General features: G+C 40.3%; 1 long non-coding RNA gene across 1 annotated transcript; it reads right to left on the bottom strand.

Moving 5' to 3' along the window:
• Positions 1-424: 424 nt before the first annotated feature.
• Positions 425-20,824, bottom strand: LOC311600750. Its single transcript, XR_014780351.1, has 3 exons — positions 20,704-20,824; positions 18,079-18,173; positions 425-2,912 (listed from the first exon to the last, which is right to left on the bottom strand). It is a non-coding gene; the product is annotated as an uncharacterized lncRNA (long non-coding RNA).
• Between the last annotated feature and the right edge of the window lie 544 nt (positions 20,825-21,368).

A 21,368-nucleotide genomic window follows, 5' to 3' on the forward strand; every position in this document is an offset into this window, starting at 1 on the left:
ATGAAGCCTTGCATTTGAATCCCTGGCTACACATAAAAGCTGAGCGTGGTACCATGTTCCTGTAACCTCAGCATTAGATGGTGGAGAGGGGCAGATTCCAGGAAGTCACCAGCCAGGCAGCCTAGCCGAACCAGATGAGCTTCTTGTCCAGTGCTAGACCCTGCCTCAAGGGAATGAAGTAGAGGGTAATCAATATCCTCCTCTGGCTTCCACATCACATGTACCCACACACTTATGGACATACAACATATATATATACATATATATACATACACACACACACATACAACACACATAAAAGAAAAAAATACAAAGTAAGCTATATACCTGATATGTTTGCTATTCCTGGGGAACTGCCAACAGCAACACCCATTCATCCCAGATAAGAAACAGACCAAAGTCATAATACCACCGAAGGCCCATTAGATGAACCAAGGAGTTTATTGGGGTTAGTTACAGAATTATTGGTGAGGGGCTACTTACAGGAGCAAGAACAACTCAAACACAGTGGCAGCATCAGAAGCCTACTCCAGCTCAGGAAGTCTGAACCCCCCTCCAGCTTACTGCGGGACTAACTCCTTCAGGCAGCTTGGCTGCTCTGAGTCTCTCCTCTGTAGCCCTGACTGTGATGAACCCTCATGAGGGAGCCCCCTTGTACGTCTGGTAAATTTCACATCTTTCCTAAGACTTAGGAGTTTGTTTTTTTTTCTTCGAGAATCTTAATGAGGCTCCCTTCAGAAGTTCCAGGGTCCTTTTCTTTCTTTCTCTCTTCTTTTCTTTTTTCTTTTTTTCCTCTTCCTCTCCTTTTTAAGCAGACTTTTACAATATAGTCCTTGTCTGGCCTAAAACTCAATGCATAGACCAGGATGGTCTTGAACTCATAGAAGTCTGCCCGCTTCTCCCTCCTGAGTACAGTAATCAAAGGTGTTGGGTACCATGCCTAGCCAACTATCAAGACCTTAGAGCCGCAGAGAAAAAGACTAAGTAACTGTGAACCAGCACTTGGTAGAGGTGGAGGCCGTTCAAGACCAGCCTTGGCTACTGTGCAAGCCAAGGTTATATTTTTTAAGTTTTAATTACTCTAAGAGATCCAAGAAGCAAAAATACCTCCAACCTGTAAGCCCCTTGCCCAAAGATACTTCCTGAAATGCTACAGGCTATTGTTTATGGGAGATAATAAAGCCACGTGTTTTCATTTTCCTATATGCGCTTGTTTCACCCAACGGTACTGGATGGGCGTGGTCACATTTAGGTGGGAGGTACAGAAGCAGGAAATAAGTCAGCATATATGCTTGCATCTGATTGGGCCTGATAGGAAATGCATGGCCTTATGGGATTGCCCTTTAAAGCTTCTGCAAAATGTGACTCAAGGCTGTTTTCTGAGAACCCAGGAATAGACCTGGCCAGAGTCCATTATCCTGTCCAGAATTTAGTTAAAGTTTGCTTCAAATTTGGCTCAAAATTGTGGTAGTGGTCTTCTTCTCACTGGGTGATAGTGGAGAGATTAACACGACTTAATACATTCAAAAACCTGTCTCAAAAGAAGAAAAATAAATGTGATCTTATATTTTTAAATACAGCATTTTTAAATTTTATTTATTTTTATTTTATTTTATTTATTTATTTATTTATTTTTTGAGACAGGGTTTCTCTGTGAAGCCTTAGCTATCCTGAACTTACTTTGCAGACCAGACTGGCCTCAAACTCATAGAGAGTCCCCCTGTCTCTGCCTCCCAGAGTGCTAGGATTATAGGCATGTGCTACCATGCCTAGCTAAATACAGCATTTTTTTTAACATTGGTGTTTTGCCTCCAACTATGTCTATATGAGGGTGTTAAATCCCCCGGAACTGGAATTATAGAGGGTTAGGAGCTACTATGTGAGTGCTAGCATTTAAAGCAACGCCCTGTGGAAGAAAAGCCAGTACTCTTAACCAGTGAGCCATCTCTCCAGCCCCAAATGCAGCATTCTTAATGAGTCTTTCTCCATGAATCAATTACAAATTTCCCAACATGGCACCTTACTACTTTATATAGACATACACCCTCACATTCTTATCTTCATCAGATTTTTTTTCCTTCATTAACATTTTTGTTTCCCTTTGTGACAAAGAGAACAAATGGGTGGCCAGATATATCCTGGGTCAACATTTTTCCAAAGGAGAGAAAGAGACACCATCACAGCCAGCCTAGTGAGACCTCCATATCTGAATATAGATGTCTATTGTGTGCACATGGATTCTTTCACAGTAATAAATATAGTCAGGGATGAGGCGGAAGAGCTGTTTCCTTTAACATCATATGTCACCTCATTCCAGTGTCAATAGCTTTCCAGGACTAAATGCTGTCTTCTTACAGGCCCGTGTGACTCCTTGAACAGCTGAGAAGACACTTATTTTGAGATTTTAAGCAGTGAGTGGAGAAAAATAAACTCTCAGGACTCCAAAGGGAGCTACTAAAACCATAGTGCTTTGTGTAAGGAAAATATTGAAGAAAGAAGACAGGAAAAACACCTTCGCAAGAAATCAATTACCATGGTGCCATCCAGGAAATCACCATTAATGCCTTCTGTAGGCACCATAATATTCTGTTCTACTTCTCCCTGACAATGGGTGAACTAACGGAGCACAAAGTTGCATCTTTTCCTTCCAAAAGTCCTCTGGAAATGACTTCATAGCAATTAATTTAACTCTTCTGACATTCTTGGACCTATTTAGGGAAGGCTTATTTTGTGTTTTTTGTTGCGTTCTGCCTGCCATGTGCAGCCTGCGTAGTTTCAGGTAGTCCAGGCCTTTTGTAATAAATCCGACTGAGGCAGAGTTGGATGTGATCAAAAGGCTGCAGATCCAGGGCCGTGAGCTGTCCATAATCATGCTTATATTGTTTTCCTCGGACGGGCAGCATAGACAAAAGCTTGAGAACAGAAAAAGAATGGTCTTCAGTTATTCAGCTTCTAGATCACAGAACCCAAGACAAATCATGGGGGCAGGGAAGCTAGGGAAGATGACAAGTGTTGGTCAAAGGACAGTGTGCAACACATATATATGGGCTCTGTTTGTCACATAGTATGGTGACCACAGTTAAATTGTTTATCATAAACATTCTCTATACCCCAAAAAGTACAAATAGGTGAGATGAAGCTTGTAAATAAGCTTGATGATTTAACTGTTTAACGTGTATTTATGAATCAAAATATCATACTGCAGCACCTTATAATTACACAAAATTGCCATGTTTTAATTTAAAATAAAAATAGAAAACAGTTTTAAGGATAAAACAACTTATACAAAAATAACATCAAGTACTTAGCTGCTACGGTTTGGGTGTGTTCCCCAAACTACGTAATGGAGACTTAATCCATAGGGTGACATTGTTAGGACATGGAGCTGAACAGGAAAAGATTGGTCATGAGGGTGTACCCATGACCAATCAATGTCCTTGTCACAGGAGTGAGCTGATTTTCGCAACAGAGGTTTGTTCCAACAGTACCTTTGGCTCCCCTCCCTGCCTCTCTTACTAGCTTGCCCTCACCTTTCCATCTTCTACCATAATGCAGCACAGCACGGGCCAGCGCCACGCCCTTCTGTCCTTGGATTTGCTAGCCTCTGAGATCGTGAGCCAAATACACTTCCTTTCTCTTTTTAAAGTATCCAGTCTATCGTATTCTCTGGCAGCAGCAGAAAATGCTGTCAGGGTGTAGCCCAGCTCAGACAACCTGTTTGTGTCTGACAGAGAGGCTGTATTGTGCTATAGCGACTCAAGACCTAAGCTATCACGGGGAGGTGAATCCCATGGCTTTACTCATCTGTACTCCATGATCAGAACTGGGCCCGTAGCCAGTCTAATTGCAGAAGCGGCTGGAAACCTAGAGAAACCCAAGGTACCAGTAAACATTAATACACACATAAACATGTGCCACACCCTCCGATGAAACCCCACATTGAAGCATCGATAAGCCCCGTTTGAGATTCTGATGGGAACACTGCGATGGTTAATCTTCACATCAGTTTGACTGGGCTGAGAATCACACCAGACATACTTGGGGGTTGCCAGGAAAGATGAACTGATTGTGGGTGACACTATCTTGTGGGCGTAGCTGAGTGCCGACACACTCTCGTCTCTGCATCCTGACCCACTCAGATATAAGCAGGCAGTTTCATGTCCTTGCTGCCCCAGCCAGGGAAGGCTTCTACAACGCCTTCCTCTGCTGTAACAGACAGCATTGTTAAATTACAAACCCAAACAAAAAAGCCTGGAAACACACAGTTCAGTGGCAGAGTGCCTGTCTAGAGGCTTTTAGATTCAATTACAATAAAATCTTTACAAACACCTTAGAAAACTACACTGTGTGATATAGAGAATTTTTTACTGGAGCTTCTTGATCAAACTTGATATAGGTTATAGAGAAACTACTTTCATTCTGTGGATAAACATAATTCAGATCAAACTTAAGTCACTTGAGAGTTTATTTCCAAAACTTCCACAGGATAGTTCATTTTGGAGCAGTAGTAAGTCAGGGTCTGGTGTTGCTCAGGCTGGGTTCTAATAATCCCTGGCACTGAAAATCTGCTTCCCCAGTGCTGGGATGCTAGACATATGCCATATTGTAGCTTTGGGATGACTTTTACAGCAACCTTATTTAAAATGACTAGAAAAGGAAGTTTAAAAGTGAAGCAAATATGTTGCCAAGTCATGTACACAATGGAACCCGAATCACAGACAATATTGTTGACTTAATTTGACATTGCTTATGTAGCAAACCATGTTTTTTCCCTTAAGAATATATTTTCCTCATATGATTTTTGAACTTGAAACAATAAAGATTCCCAGGCTTCATTTTCAAGTGTCAGGTCGATCTAAGGATATCCATTCAAAATAAAACTGCAGATGAACTAAAATCATAGACATATAAACTAGACATAATTTTTAATTATCTGCTTAAAATGCATATGAATGGCAAGGCAAGGTGGTGTAACCTTCAATCCTGGCACTTGGGAGGAAGAGGCAAGTGCATCTCTGGGCTTTTATGGCCACCATCCTCTGCATTAGCAACTTTCAGACCGGTGATGGCTACACAGTGAGAACTTGTCTCAAAACAAGAAGAAGAAGAAGAAGAAGAAGAAGAAGAAGAAGAAGAAGAAGAAGAAGGAGAAGAAGAAGGAGAAGAAGAAGGAGAAGAAGAAGAAGAAGAAGAAGAAGAAAAAGAAGAAGAAAAGAAAAGAAAAAGACATCCATGTGACTAGGAAATAAAATTCATGAGTATATGGAATGTGATCAAAAGACCACTTCTCACACACACACACACACACACACACACACACACACACACACACACAGCTCCATCTCCACGTTTTCATCTCAGATTCCCAGGAGAGAAAAGCTGGGACAGCAGGAGCTGGTTTCTAGTCCTGGGTTATTCCTTCTCCCTCTATACATTCTGAAAACCTTAAAATTGTCTTTCTTCTATCACACCAAGTCCTGGTTTGGATACCTGGTTTCTTGCATTTCAGTTCTATTGTTCATAAGCTTTATGATCATGACTAAAAGAAAACTCCACATGTCTTCCTGGTGTTCCCTGCATTTGACAAACAATGCACGAATGGGTGCTCTCCAAATAAGGCCTAGAGTTATAGACCACACGCGCTCCATATAGGGCATGGGTGGGTTATGGGGTATTTGTGTAAGCTTTTCTGTTCTCTTATGAGAGGTCAGGTAGATCCAACAAGATACCTAAGCACACGGGGGGGGGGGGGGAAGGAGAGAGAGAGAGAGAGAGAGAGAGAGAGAGAGAGAGAGAGAGAGAGAGAGAACAACTTGGAGCTATTTCCAGCCCTGCCTCAGAACCAAACTCTATTCTAGTCCAAAATCTCAGTTGCACCTTTCAGAAACATGTGAAGTTGATATTAAACACTTTGCTCCTGCCTTTCAAGCAATGTCTTAATCCATTTTCATATTTTACTTCATGGTCTTCATGCTTTATTGACAGTGTCTGCCACCGGTGGCTTCTTCTGTTGCTTAAAGAGAAAGTTTGCTGATCCTGTGGCCTGCTCTCTACTTTGCAAGGTCCTCATTTTCTAAGCAGTTTTGGAAAAAAGCCACTTTACAAGTCAGCCTGCCTTATCTATCAGAAACGAGCTACTGTTTATATGAAATAACAAGGGAAAATTAAAAGTGAATGCTTTTGCATGTTAGGAATTGGGGACAGGGTAGAGGCCTCACTACATTTTCAAATTCCTTCTCCCCAGTCAAGATGCAATCTCATTTGCTGCTTCTGGGCACACAACTCTGCACACCCTGCCATTGCAATAATGGCTCCCAGAGTCACCTGACTCTTTTCTAAAGCAAAGAAGGAAAGAAAAAGAAAAAGGTTAAAAAAAAAAAAAAGAATACTAAATGGCGACACCTCGTGGAGGCTCAAATATTGTGTGACTCCCAGCTTGTAAAACTCAAAATTCAATTGTCCTCCCTTAATTTTGATTACTTAAGAATACCTTTTTGTGAAGCACCTAAGAAATTGTTCACCCAGCACTCGGGAGGCAGAGGCAGGCAGATCGCTGTGAGTTCGAGGCCAGCCTGGTCTACAAAGTGAGTCCAGGACAGCCAAGGCTACACAGAGAAACCCTGTCTTGAAAAAACAAAAAACAAAAACAAAAACAAAAACAAAGAAAAAAAGAAGAAGAAGAAGTTGTGCAGTGAGCACCCTTTTGATACAAACTACAACAAAGAAGTAAGGCTACATCCAGAATAATGTCTTTGGAAGTGCAAGAACTGGGTTTTTTATTCACATCTAAGTTTATTCACATCTAAGACTCATTCTCTGAGTCTTGGTTTAACCACCTATAAAATTAAGGCAATAATAACACCCACTGTACATTTTAATATGTTGTCTTGAAAAGTAATCAAATGAGGTAAATATGTAAAAATGTTCACGGTGGGGTGTGGCTCAGTTGCATAATGCTTGCCTTACTTGCCCATGGCTCTGGATTATATCCCCAGCATTGGAGGAAACTTTATATATATTATATATATATTATATATTAAATATATATATTTAATAGATAATAAATTAATAATATATTGATATATATATTCCCATGAGTTCCTGGGAACTGCTGTAAGCCAATGTGTTGGGTTCCTCTCCAGAAACTTCATAACAAGTGGCTTTTTTGCTTACTGGGCACATAGTAGGAACCCAGTATACACTAATTAATCAATATATTCGTAGAAAAAAAATTGTTTCCCTGCTTCATCCCCACCATAATGTGTAACCTTTTTATTCTTGACTTCTTCAAATTAAGATTGTTTTTAAAAACTTCTTTCAGACACTCATGTGCTCTAAAAGAAGATGATGTAAGTTGCGAATCCTGAGTGGCTTACAAAATGCATCATTTCAAAACAGTACCAACCTCCAGCTTTGCCAAGAGAAAACAGCCCTTTCCAAATGCTAAGCAAAGCGTTCTAATTCAGTTGCATCCAACTCAAAGAAATCAATGACTGCTTACAAATGTTTCCAGCAGCCAGGCCAGAAGAGGAAGAAAACTAGAGAACAGCTGGCCAAGTAAGGCTTCACAAAGCTCACTTTATTGGAATAATTGACTGCAAAAGCTATGAAGCCCCGACAGCCTTTCTGAGCCCTCCTGCAAGTTCCCCCCACTTTGCGCACAAAGTCTTCCCTTGTTCTTGCCATCTTGCTTGTTGATTTTCTGGGTGCACCAGAATGTAATTGGGAGATCCAGCCTGAGGCCATGGGGACAAAGAGGTGTTCCCTTTGGCATCAGGCCGTTTCTGAATACCCATTATGATAAACCTCTTACCCATGAGGCTTGCTCATCCAAATCTCTGATATGCTGCAATTGGGGGGAGGGGATATGAACTACAGTGCTTTAAGACATATCTGCTGCTAAATGATTATGGGCATGGTGAGTCATGCCTACAATCCAAGTTCTCTTGATACTGAAGTAGAGGACAGTAAGGTAAGGCCAGTCTGGGCTGCATGGTGAGACTGTCTCAAATGCCCTAATTCTAAATGAGAAGCATTACTTTTAGCCACCACCACCCCACCCCCCGTGTGTGTGTGTGTGTGTGTGTGTGTGTGTCTGTGTCTCTGTGTCTGTGTGCGTGTATGTGTGTGCGCACGCGCGCGCGTGCACGTGTGTGAGCTTCAAACAGGGCGCCGGCAAGATGGCTCAATTAGTGAAGTACTTGCTATACAAACATGAGAACCTGAGCTTGCATCCCCAACGCCCATGTAAAGGACGGGCAAACTAGGCCCTCATAGAACACTCCTGTAATCCCAGCACTGAGGAAGTAGAAACAGGAGGATCCCTAGGACTCACTGGTCAGCAAGTCTAGCGAATTGGTGAGCTCCAGATTCAGTGAGAGTCTCTATTTCAAAGCTAGGGCAGAGAAGCAACTGAAGAAGATGCTTAATGCACACACACAAAACACACAGAAGAATGTCAAACGCTTCTTAGTATAATGAAACCTTACCTGACTATTATCATGGCCAACAATTATCAACTCCATATCATATCAGTTCTAAGTTCAACCAGTTAACAAAGATTCAACACATGCACAGTTTATTCTACTATTGTTTAAGTCTTTAAGACAAGAGGCTGAATATGGCAAAAATCATGACACTGGCAGTGTTAGCATTCTGTTTCAGTCTGCCTACCTGTGATGTCATTGCCTACCTGCCACGGGGTGTCGCCCTGCGCAGGGATATATAAAAGGACAAACTCTCCTCATGGTCTCTCTCTACTCCTTCTCCCTCTATTCTTTCTACCTCATACTCTATCTTTCTCTCTTTCTCTTTCTCTGGGGTACCCTTTCCCCTTTTCCTTCTCCCCCCATGCTAACTTAATAAACCTCATATAGTATAATATCTGTTGCCTGGCATCTTATTATCTAATCATCTTATTTTCTTATTTTTTTTAAATCATAACAGTAAGTTTATAATCTAATGAGGAAACAAAGATCTAACACAGCAGTAAATGTGTGGTAAGAGAAAGCCCAGCAGACAGCTAACCCGTTCAGGAGCACATTCCTGAAAGAAATGAACTATGCTGGGCCATGAAGAATAAATAGGAGATAACTCAGAGAAAATGAAAAGGGGGCAGACTGAGAAATGTCCAGGAGAAGGAACAGAAGATAAATTCCCAGGAGTGAGAACAAACAAAACTTAGAAACTGAAGGAGTATTAGTCAGACTGGGGCTTTGCATTCAAAGGAACAATGAAAGAAAAATGGACCCAAATCCAAGTTACCACAGCTCTTGGCTGCCATATGAACTCACTCAACTTCATCCTAGAAAAAAACAAGAGCTGAAAGTCACAGAATGATTAAAGAAGACAATGACAGAAAAAAAAAAATCACCCATGGGCGGTGGGCGGGAAGGGTGAGGATGCACAACAGTGTTCTTAGGCCAGAAGCAAGAACAGGCCAGGAGGCTGCAAGTGATTTCATTAAGAGGCCTGCAGAAGGGCCAGAAAAATTGCTCTGGAGCACAGGCCCGAGGAGGCAGATTGGCCCCTGTTCTATTCTACTTCTCTAAAGCAAGGCTAGGCTTTGGGTTATGAGTGTGTATTCAAGAGAGTACTCTGGAGACTGGCATGACTTAGCCATTCTAAACCACAAAGTGATTTGGTTAGAAGTCCTAGAAATCAGAGCTAGAGAGAGGGCTCAGTGGTTAAGGGTATTGTCTCCTCTTCCAAAGGACCCAGGTTCAATTCCCAGAACCCACATGGAAGCTCACAACTGCCTGTAACTTCAGTTCCAAGGGATATGACACCCTCATAGCAGCTCACAACTGTCTGGAACATCAGTTCCAAGGACTCTGACACCCTCACACCAACGTACATAAAATAAAATTAAATCAGTTATTTTTTAAAAGAAGTCCTAGAAATCATCCTCCCTGAGTGCCTTGTTGTATGGAAAAGGAAGCCAAGGTCTCTGTATTAGATAGGGTTTCCGTTGCTGTACGGGGACGAAAGTATTTATTTCATTTTACAACTCTCATATTACATTCTATCAACGAGGGAAATAGTGTGATAATCCAGGTGAGAAAGTTACAGGCTATGGTGCATATAAAGCCAAATTGAAGTCTTATTTACATCAGACACTGAAAGCAGACTCTTGTCCCCGCAAAAAAACTCTCAGCACCAAACTCATGGGCACAGTGTTTACAAAGGTAAAAAACACAATGACTTTTCCCAATAATATTTGGCAACTTTATTTTGGCCATACATTCAGCAGATTTTTTCATTTTGTGTCTGGTCATGGAAACTCTAAAATATATTGCCAAGATGGATGTAACTGTTCAGAGGCTTAGGGAATAAAAACACCTGAGCAGGCACAAAATGGAATAAAATCAGGACAAGAAAGCATTATCTCAGGCACTTCAGAGACAGGAACCAAAGCAGAGGTCATGGAGAAATCCTGCTTACTGTCTAGCTCTCCAGAGAAGGAACATGTTTCTTATACAACCCCAAACCAAATCCATGAATAATAGGTAAATAGGAAGGCGAGGAACCCAGGTCAAAGGTACAAAAAGTATTTTTTAACAAAGTCTTAGAGAAAATGTTTCCTAATATAAAGAGATGTCTTTGCAGGTACAAGAAGCATACAGAACAGCAAGAAGCCCCAGAAAATAAATTTCCCTCGACACTTAGTAGTCAAAACACTGAATGTACAAAACAAAGCATATTAAAAGCTGGAAGAGCAAAACACCAAGTTACATATAAAGACAGAATCATTAGAATAGAGTATCATCCAACATCTCAATGGAGACTCTGGAGGCCTGAACAGATATTCTGCAAACTCTAAGAGAGCACAGATGCCAACCCAGACTATTATACCCAGCAGAGCTATCAATCCCAATAGATGGATAAAACAAAATTGCACAATAAAAGCAAATTTAAGTGATTTCTGTTTGCCAATCCAATTCTACAAAAGGCATATGATCTGAAGGCTCTTCTTGGATGCCAACTTAACTCCATCTGGAAAAACCCAAAAATGGAGGGTGCACCTGTGAGATATTTTTGCTTAATTTTACATGGGAAGATTTACTTCTAATCCAGATCTTTGAAGTAGGAAGACAGACCTTGAATCTAGATCATTTGAACTAGAGAAACCCACTTCTAATCTGGTCCACATCTTCTACTAGAAGTCTATATAAAACCATGGAAGAAAGAAGCTTTTGCTCTTTGTCTGCTTGCTCTCACCTTGCTAACAAGTCCACTCCTTCATGGGCACTAGAGGCTACTTCTTAGGGATCCCAGCATGTACTGAATCCAAGCTGAGATATCTAGCCTTGTAGACTGAAAAACTCTGGATGCTTGGATTCTCACTCATAGGCTGTCATTGTTAGATTAGACTGTAAATCATTTTAGACAGAAAACTTCAGTCTGAAGAGGTTAACTACATCAAAGAGAACACAAGGAATAAATAATTCAAGAGTAGTAAGTAAAAGGGGGAAACCTCATATCATAACAACAAAATAACAAGAATCAATAAACAATGCTCATTAATAATCCTCAATACTAATGTTCTCAATTTCCCAATAAGAAGAGACAGATTGATAGATTGGAGAAGAAAATACGGTCCAAACTACTGCTGCACCCAGGAAACATACATCATCATCAATGACAGACATTATCTTAGGATAAAAAGATAGAAAATAGTACCCCAAGCAAATGGACACAAAAAGCAAGCAGGTCATGTTAATGGTTAATGGTCATGTTAATATCTGACAAAATAGGCTTCAAGCCAAAACTAAACAGAATGGGTAGAAAAAGGGTACCACATACTCACTGAAGGTAAAATCTACCAGAAGGATATTAAAATCCTTAACATTTATGTGCCAGATAGAAAAATAAATACTAAGTACATAAGTGAAACACTGTTACAGCTGAAATCACATACTGACCCCTACACAGGGATAGCAAGTGACTTCTGTGACCCACTCTCACCAATAGACAAGTTATCAAAACAAAAACTAAACAGAGAAATATTGGAGCTAAGTAACATCATAAACAAATTGGACCTAAAAGAATATTTCACCTAAACACTAAAAAAATATACTTTCTTCTTATCAGTTCATGGAACTTTTTCCAAAATTAAACACATCTTAAGACATAAAGTGAGACTCAACAGATATAAGAAAATTGAAATAACCTCCTGCATCTTACCCAATCACAATTGATGAAAGCTGGATAACAACAGGAAAAAGAAAAAAAACACCAAAAGTATACAAACTTATAGAAGCTGAACAACTTACTACTGAATGTAAATTTAGGCAAAACAGAAATTAAGAAAGTAATTAAAAACTATTTAGAGGAGGCTCAAGAGATAGCTCAGAATTTAAGAGCACTGACTGCTCTACCAAAGTTCAATTCCCAGCAACTACATGTTGGCTCTATAATGTGATCTGTTGCCCTCTTCTGGCATGCAGATGTACATGCAGGCAGAGCACTGTATTAATAATAATAATAACAACAACAACAATAACAACTATTTAGAATCTAATGAAAATTAGAATATAACATGCCCAAACCAATGGGGCACAATGAAGGTAGTTCTAAGAGGCAAGCTCATTAAACTATGGCACTAAGTGCTTACACAAGACAAACAACAACAACAACAACCTATAGAGGGCTCACATTAGAATAACACAATAGACAGGAAGTTAAAATCAATAAAATAGAAACAAACAATCCAACAAAAGAATCAATGAAATGAAGAGCTGGTTCTTCCAGAAAATCAACAAGTCTGATAAACGTTTGGTCAAAATAACTAAAAAACACAGAGAAGATAAAAATGAATAAAATTATAGATGAAGAGAGAGACATTACAACAGATAAAAAGTTAATTTGGAGAATCATAAGGACATACAACAAAAATCTGTATTTCACGAAGTAGGAAAACCTAAAAGAAATGGATAAATTTCTTGGTACATACATAGCATACCAAGTTAAATCAAAGCAAAATAAACAGTTTCAACAAATGCATAATCACTAGTGAAATGAATCTGGTAACTTAAAATTTCCCAACCATAAAAAACATCTCAGGATCAGGTGGATTCAGTGCAGAATTCTACCATTCCTTAAAAAAAGAACTAAAGCCAATACTCCTCAAATTAGTTCACAGAATAGCCACTGATGAAACGTTTGTTAATTCTTTTTACAAAACCACTATTACCCTGATACAAAAACTACAGCAAGACCTAACAACAACAAAAAAGAATATCCTTTATGGATACAGAAGCAAATAAATAAGCTTAATTCACCACATAAACAAACTGAAAGACCAAAAAAATTGTGATCATTACATTAGATGTAGAAAAGGTCTTTAACAAACCCCAACGTTCCTTCATGGTAGTCCTAGAAAGACTAGAATACAAAGAACATATGTCACATAGTAAGGGACATTCACAGCAAGCCCACAGCCAACATCAACCTAAATGGAGAGGAATTCAAAGCACTTACATTAAAATCATGAACAAGACAAAGATATCTACTCCCTGTGTACAATTTAATACAGTATCTCTAGTCATAGCTAAGCAATAAGACAACTGAAGTAGATCAAGGGGCTACAAAAAGGAAAGGAAGAATTCAAAGTATCTTTATTTGCAGATGATATGATTTTATACATAAAAGACCCTAAAAACCATACCAAGAAACATGTAAGTACTTTCAGCAAAGTAACAGGACACAAAATTAACATGCAAAAATCAGTAGCCTTCCTACACAAATTACAAGCATACTGAGAAATAAGGCAAATAGTACCTTTGACAGTAGACTCAAAAACAAAATAAATACAAAACATTAGGATAACTCTAACCGATCAAGTGAGAGACTTGTATAATTAAAAAATTTAAGATGTTGAAAAAGAAATCAAAGAAGACACAAGAAAAAGATCTCCCATGTCCATAGATTGGTACGATTAATACAGTGAAAATGGCCATCCTACCAAAAGCAATCTACAGATTCAATGTAATTCCTATCAAAATCACAACACAATTCAGGGCTGGAGAGATGGCTCAGAGGTTAAGAGCACTGGCTGCTCTTCCAAAAGTCCTGAGTTCAATTCCCAGAAAACACAAAATACCCAAGATAGCAAAAACAATCCTAAATAATAATATTTTAGAAATCTGGAAATATCACCACACCAGATTTCAACTTCTATTACAGAGCCATAGTAATAAAAATAGCTTGGTATTAGTATAAAAATATATTGATCAATAGATTTTAATTAAAGACCCAGACATAATTCTATACACCTATGATCATCTGATTTTTGCCAAAGAAGCCAACACACTGGAGAAAAGATAGCATCTGCAGTAAGTAGTTCTAGTATACTGGATAATTGCTTGGAGAAGAATGCAAATAAATCCATATTTATCTCCCTGCACAAAACTCAACTGCAAATGAATCAAGAACGTCACACTGAAACCAGATGCCTGAATATAATAAAAGAGACGGTGGGTGTAGTGGAAACTTTGGTGTCTTTAAATTTTCAGTTATGTTATGTAAACATGCTTTTCTTTTAATCCCAGGTATGGGATATAGGGCTGATTCAGATTGTCCACAGCAGCAAACTATTTGCCTTGTGCGGGCTGCAGATAGCTTAACTCTGAGGACTCTGGAGAGGAAATAAATTCCAGAGCCCAGAGAGAGAGGAGGGCTCTGAGAAAGAAGGCTGATGCTCCGGGGTGCTGCTCCTAGCTGTTGATGATGTCGGTTGACCAGAAGAAGTTGGATATATCCTGAAACAAAGACTGGAGTTGACTCAAGGAACCCAACAAGCCTAACCAGCAGGAAATAGTATAATGAGCTCCACCCCCTTTGCCCTCTAACCTTCTTTCTCTCTCTGGTATTGGGGTGTTGGAACATATTGGGATGGAGAAGGGAGAAAAAGGCATAAGGACTCAATAAAATAAAATTCAAAATATGCACTACAGATGGGGATTTGGCTTAAACTCAGTGGCACAGGAAAGAACTTTCTGAATAGGACACTGATAACACAGACATTAAGCCAACAATTAAGCAACCTTCAAGCTGAAATGCTTCTGTATAACAAAGGATACCATTTTTGCTGGGGGGAAAGCAAAGTGGTACAGCCACTATGGAAACCAGTGTGGAGGTTCCTCAGGAAGCTGAATCAAGCATATACCCAAAAGATTCTACAACTTACTATATAGATACTTTGCTCATCTATGATTATTACTATTCTAATCATAGTAGCCAGACATTGAAAACAGCCTAGATGCCCACCAAATGATGAATAAGTTATGAAAACGTGGTACATTTACACAATGGAAAATTAACCAGCTGTTAAGAAAAACTTAAATTCTGTAATTTACAGGTAAGTAGATTGGGCTAAGAAAAAAATCACTAAGTGAAGTAACCCAGACGCCAAAACACAAATACTGAATTTTTCTTTAATGTTAGCTCATAACAGTTTTGATATGTGTCTACAATCCAGATAACAACAGAAGCTACGTACCTAGAAAAGGACCAAGGAACACAGAAACACTGTCCCTAGGAAGAGGAAGCACCATTTAGTAATATGGAATGATAAAGGAGAAGCTGGGAGTATTAAATGGGAATGGTGACAGGAGAGAAGGGTAAAGGAGGGAATAGGTAGAGGGACAAGTAACACTAAAGGCCACTTGAAGAACCTATTAGCAGGGCTGGAGAGATGGCTCAGAGGTTAAGAGCATTGGCTGTTCTTCTGAAGGTCCTGAGTTCAAATCCCAGCAACCACATTGTAGCTCATAACCATCCATAATAAGAGCTGGTGCCCTCTTCTGGCTGCAGGTACTCATGCAGGCAGACTACTGTATAAATAAATAAAATTTTTTTAAAAGAAAAAAAAAACCTATTAGTTCTCGATGTATACCCCAGGAATCCGATGCATGTTAGTGTGGGACCGTTTTCATTCTTCTTCCCTGGGTGAGGGAGTTATAGCTTTTACTTGATCGGTAGGCATATTTTTAAAATCTGTTTTTATTTTGGGTTCCCTAAATCTCTTCCTCCTTACTGCACTCCAATCCTTCCCAACACCCCAACACCAGGTAGGGGAGAAAGAAGGTCAGTGGGGAGAGGAGGCATAGCTTTCCTTAGCTGCTTCTTGCTGTTTAGGGTCATCAGGTTCTTTGGGGCAAGTCTAATCCTCATTTCAGGACATCTCTAACTTCTTCTCATCAAACTGCATCAACAGCAACCAGGAGCAGCAGGGGGGAGCAGCAGCAGCCGACTCCATCTTCTCTCTCAGAGCTCCCAGTCAGTCTCTCTCTCTCTCTCTCTCTTTCTCTCCTCCTCCTCCTCCTCCTCCTCCTCCTTCTCCTCTTCCTCCTCCTCCTCCTCCTCCTCCTCCTCCTCCTCCTCCCCGTCAGACTTTTATAGCCCTAGCAAACACCATGCCCCACATGAGGTAGTTCATAGCTGACAAACATTGTGTGCCCTCTCTGGAGACAACTATCGGTCCCATATCCCACCCCTGGGATTAAAACAAAAACCTGTTTACATATAAACCAAAATTTCCACAACATTGATCTGTAGTGTTTGATAAATTCTTGGACCTGGTTCATGGATGTTAATATATATATGTATTCAGAGTGCTTGCACCTAACCTGTCTCTCAATCCTCCCCTTTCTCCACTTTCAGAAATACATATATACATACATATATATATATGTATATATATATACACACATGTATATATATATACACACATGTATATGTATGTGTTCATTTTTTCCTTAAATATAAATACAACTTGTTCAGTCCATATAATATTGCTTGTATGTATATGCCTAAATGTGACCTAAACAAGGACACCACCAATGCACATGCCAGTGTGGAAGGGGGAAAGCTCAATGGGCCTCAATCCTAGACAGAACTACAGGCCACCACAGAGAGCTGAGAGTGCGAGAAATAGTCTTCTCCAGGGTTGTCAGCCCACTCCTGAAAACTCTTGAACTCTGTTATTGCTGTGTGTGTGTGTGTGTGTGTGTGTGTGAGAGAGAGAGAGAGAGAGAGAGAGAGAGAGAGAGAGAGAGAGAGAGAGAGAGAGAGAGAGATTGGACTAACAGAACCGGTATTCACCTTGTCCAACCTATTAAGTTAGGAGGGACTATTTGCCAAATTGCTGCCATTATAGTTACTGTGCCTTGTGAATTTATTTTTATTCAAAAATTTCTAACATTGTGGAAAGACAAAAACACGCTCGTCTACACTTCCTGCATAATGAACCCACAATACCTCTTCATTTATTTCCATCCCTTTTATCACTTTTAGATCAGGTCATAATCACATGTCAAAAAATTATTGCAATAGCTTTCTATCTGGTGTCCCTTTTCCCACCCATGCCTGCCTCCAAGTAACACCAGAGGGGAAAAGACATCTTTCTAAAATACAGACTTGATCATATTGACTTCTGGCTTAAACGTTATCAATGGCTCATTTGTAGCCGGACAACATTCAGGCTCCATAAGCTGACTCAGTGTGTTTATGCCCCCTTCCCTTCCAATCCGCACCCTCCAAAGGAACGGCTTTCAACACCGTTCTGTGCTAATGACACATTTACATCTCCTTCCTACCACAGTTCTACTTTGAGCTCAAATCCCTCTTGGGGCAAACTTCTTGACATTTACAATTAGGTGACTCATAGGCATCTCGAAAACCTTTCTTTCTCAATTTCTTCATTTCAGCAAGCCACCCAGTTGTTGAATGGGGGGGGGGGAAGGGGACACTAGAAATCAACTCTAATTTCCCTTTGACTCCTCTGTTTATTTGATCCACCCAAAGTTCTATCAATTCCACCTCTAAAAGTTGCACCAATTTTTTTTTTTTGCATTTTCACTACTCTTACTGCTTAGATCATCATCTTTCACCTAGACCACTGTAAAGCCTCATTTTTTCCTGTAGCCATCTTTGCCTCATCACATCCCACCCAGCCCAGTTCAGACTAGTATACAGAATAGCAATCAGATCATGTCACTTGCTTCCTTTCAGCTTTTTAGTGACATTTTTATTGCCTTTTGGATACATCTAAAACCTTTAAAATGATCTACTTACCTGGCTTGTTCTATATAGAATCTTCCTGCCCTCTCACTGACCACCCCATGATGAAAAATGCTTATTTCCTTTCTTATTCACCTTGAATTCCAAGCCTTCATGGGGAAAAAAATAGAAGACATGAATAAAGAGTGTTGACAGAATGACAAAGTAGGATAGGGTGGTGTATGTTTCTAATACTAGCATTTGGAAGGCTGGGGTGCAGGGTTGTAAGTGTGAGACCAGCCTAGACTACATATGAAGACCTTGTGTTTTAGTCAGTGTTCTACTGTTGTAAAGAGGCCCAGTGATGACGGCAACCCTTATAAAGGAAAGCCTTTAATTGGGACTGGCTTGTAGTTCCGAGGCTCAGCTCATTATCATCCTGGTGGGAAGCACGGTGGCACGGCAGGCAGACTTGGTGCTGGAGAAGGAGCTGGTTGTTCTACATCCTTATACATAGGCAGCAGGAGAGAGAGCCACCAGGCCTGGCTTAGGCTTTTGAAACCTCAAAGCTCACTCCCCAGAGACACTCTTCCTCCAACCAGGCCACACCTCCAACCCTGTCAATTTGTGTTATTTCCTAAGCATTCAAACATATGAAGCTATGGGGGGGCCATTCTTACTCAAACCACAACAGTCTACTTCCTGGCCCCATAGCCTGGTAGCCATATCATAATACAAAATGCATCCAGTGTAATTTTAAAAGCCCCCATACGCTATACGTCTCAACTGTATTCAAAAGCCCAAAGTTTGAAGTCTTTTCTCAGACTCATGGCAATCTCTTAACTGCAACCCCCTATAAAATAAAAATTAAGAGGCAGACGACATACTTATAATACACAATGACATATAATACACATTGCTGTTCCAAAGGGGAGGAAAGAGAACATAGTGAGGAAACCCTGGTCCAAAGCAAAATCGAAAACCAGCTGGGCAAGCACTAAGCTACCCAGGTCTACATCTGATGTCATGGTGCTTTTCAGATCTCCAGCTCCTCACAGCTTTGTTAACCGCAACACTCTTTTGTTGTGGTTGCACATCCTGCTAGCAGTTCTCCTCGACAGGTGTCCCATGACTCTGGCATCTTCCATATCTTGGAGACTTCACTTTCACAGCCTCACATGAGGGCCTCCCTGGACTTCCATGAAGGGACACCTCCAACACATAAATGACCTCAGTGGTTTTCTTTTCCCATGGAGGAAGACTCCAGGACCCTTTTCTTGGATCCTTGACTCTAAAGCCAGAATGACATGGCCAAAGCTACCATGTTTTGCTGTTTGCTGGGACTGGAACACTGCCCCCAAATGCATCTACATCAGCCTTCTATTCTCACTGGTTTCCTCCCATGTTTAAGCTTTTCTTTAATTCCTTTTCGTTGTTTGGGGTGGGCTCTTGCCTGAGGTTACCAGTCCCTTTATCCATATAGCATCAGGGTTTTCCGTAAGCTTGTCATCTCCTTTTGCACTTCTTGGAGCTCCTTCTCTCTCCAAACTATACATTTTGTATTTCCTTGCTCAGCTTGCTGCCTTCATCATAGAGCCAGTGGACTGGAGTAGTTGGCTCACTCTCTTGCTTGTTTGTATTTTCAAGTCTAGGAATGGACCCAGGCTTTGCACATCCTATGGATCATTCTGCCACTGAGATTTGTTTCCATCCCGTTGCAGTTCAGAGGTGGTTTTGTTCATTGCAGTAAAATGGAAGTATCACACACTCCACAATATTAAGCATTTTAGGTATACGATTCAGGGGCATTTGGCCCATATATCATGTTTTGTACACATTACCACTATCTGCTTCTAGAACTTTCTTCTTTCCAAGCAGAAATTCTATGACCATGCAACAATAACTTATTCTCCCACCTCTTCGTCCCTTAATACCTCTACTCTACTCCCTGCCTCTCTAAATGTGCCTGTTCTTGGTAACTCACATGAATGGATTCTTGCAATATTTGTCTTCCTGTATCTTATTTTTTTTCAGTTAGCACAAAATGTTGAAGATTCATCTATTGTTATAGCCTACATAAGAACCCTGGGCCCTCGCTGGCTGCATAATTTTTATTTATTTGTAGTTCATCTGACCACTGACTATTTATGGAGTCTTTTATCAAGGGGTAAGCACTGTTTGTGGTACTATCAAGACAGCAATAAACATAAGAGACAAGATTGTTAACAACTTCCTTCACAAGTACTTAAACACATACATGTGTATATATGTGAGGTGTGTGTGTGTGTGTGTGTGTGTGTTGGAAAGATTTATTTTAAGGTTCAGGAAATTGGGAACACTGGAAAATCTAAGTCTGGGAAACAAGACAATAGCTCACAAATGCAAATAAGAACTGATGCTTCAGTCTTGATTCTGCAATCTGCAGGACAGGACAAACAGGCTAGAAACTCGGTCAGGGTTTCTGTGTTGCAATCTGGAGGCCAAATTCATTTTGATGGAGAACCTGCCATAGGCCTCTCCTGAGTTCTAGTGCTTTGCTAAGAATCTCTGGCATTGCTTGGGTTATAGACACATCACCCCGATCGCTGTCTGCATGCCTATACAGCATTCTCCCCATGTGCAAGGCTAAGTCCACACTCCTTTTTTAAAAATAAAGAGACCATTCAGCAGAATCCTTATTCTTCACTGGCATGACCTCACCTTGACTAATAACGTTTGCAACAACTCTGCTTCCAAGTAAGGTCATATCCTGAGGTGCTCAGGGTTCACATTTCAAGCTACAAACTGGTAAGTGTCAAGGCAGCTGGTAACACAGGGTGATCTGTGAATACAAAGATTAATAATAGGCAGTTGGTTTTAAAAGGGGAACTGGGGTCAGGCTCAGGGCTGGGGCATGTAACTTGCCTTGTGTTCAACTTCTAGCATCAAGGAGGTACAGAGGGGACAGAAAGTTAAAAATAATCAAATTGTGCAGACTCTTCCTTGAGAAGCCTATACCAGTGCTCTTGGGTTTGCCTTACTCTTTCTTAGGTAAAGTGCTTTTCATTCTATTAACTGTTTTAAGTCTGTTTTTAAAAAATGTTTCTTTAAGTAAACTTCTGCTTTAAAAAATAATAAACAAGTTGACACATACTGGTCTGATACAGACTTAAAAAGGAGAAGATGATGGGGGTCAGGAGTTTACTTTGGGATTTTGTCTTACTCTATTTTGATTTCCATAACAAAATAAAGAATAGACATTTTTGGCAACTGAATAGTCCAGGAACGTAGTTCCAGCTTTTGCAGTGCATCCAGTGAGAATCTTCCTGCTGAATCATGATATACTGGAGGGCATCACAGGAGAAGACAGAGCAGGTAAGCTAGAA

This window comes from Acomys minous (assembly GCF_964271855.1).
Source record: "Acomys minous genome assembly, chromosome: 1".
In the NCBI taxonomy this organism is placed as follows: Eukaryota; Metazoa; Chordata; class Mammalia; order Rodentia; family Muridae; genus Acomys; species Acomys minous.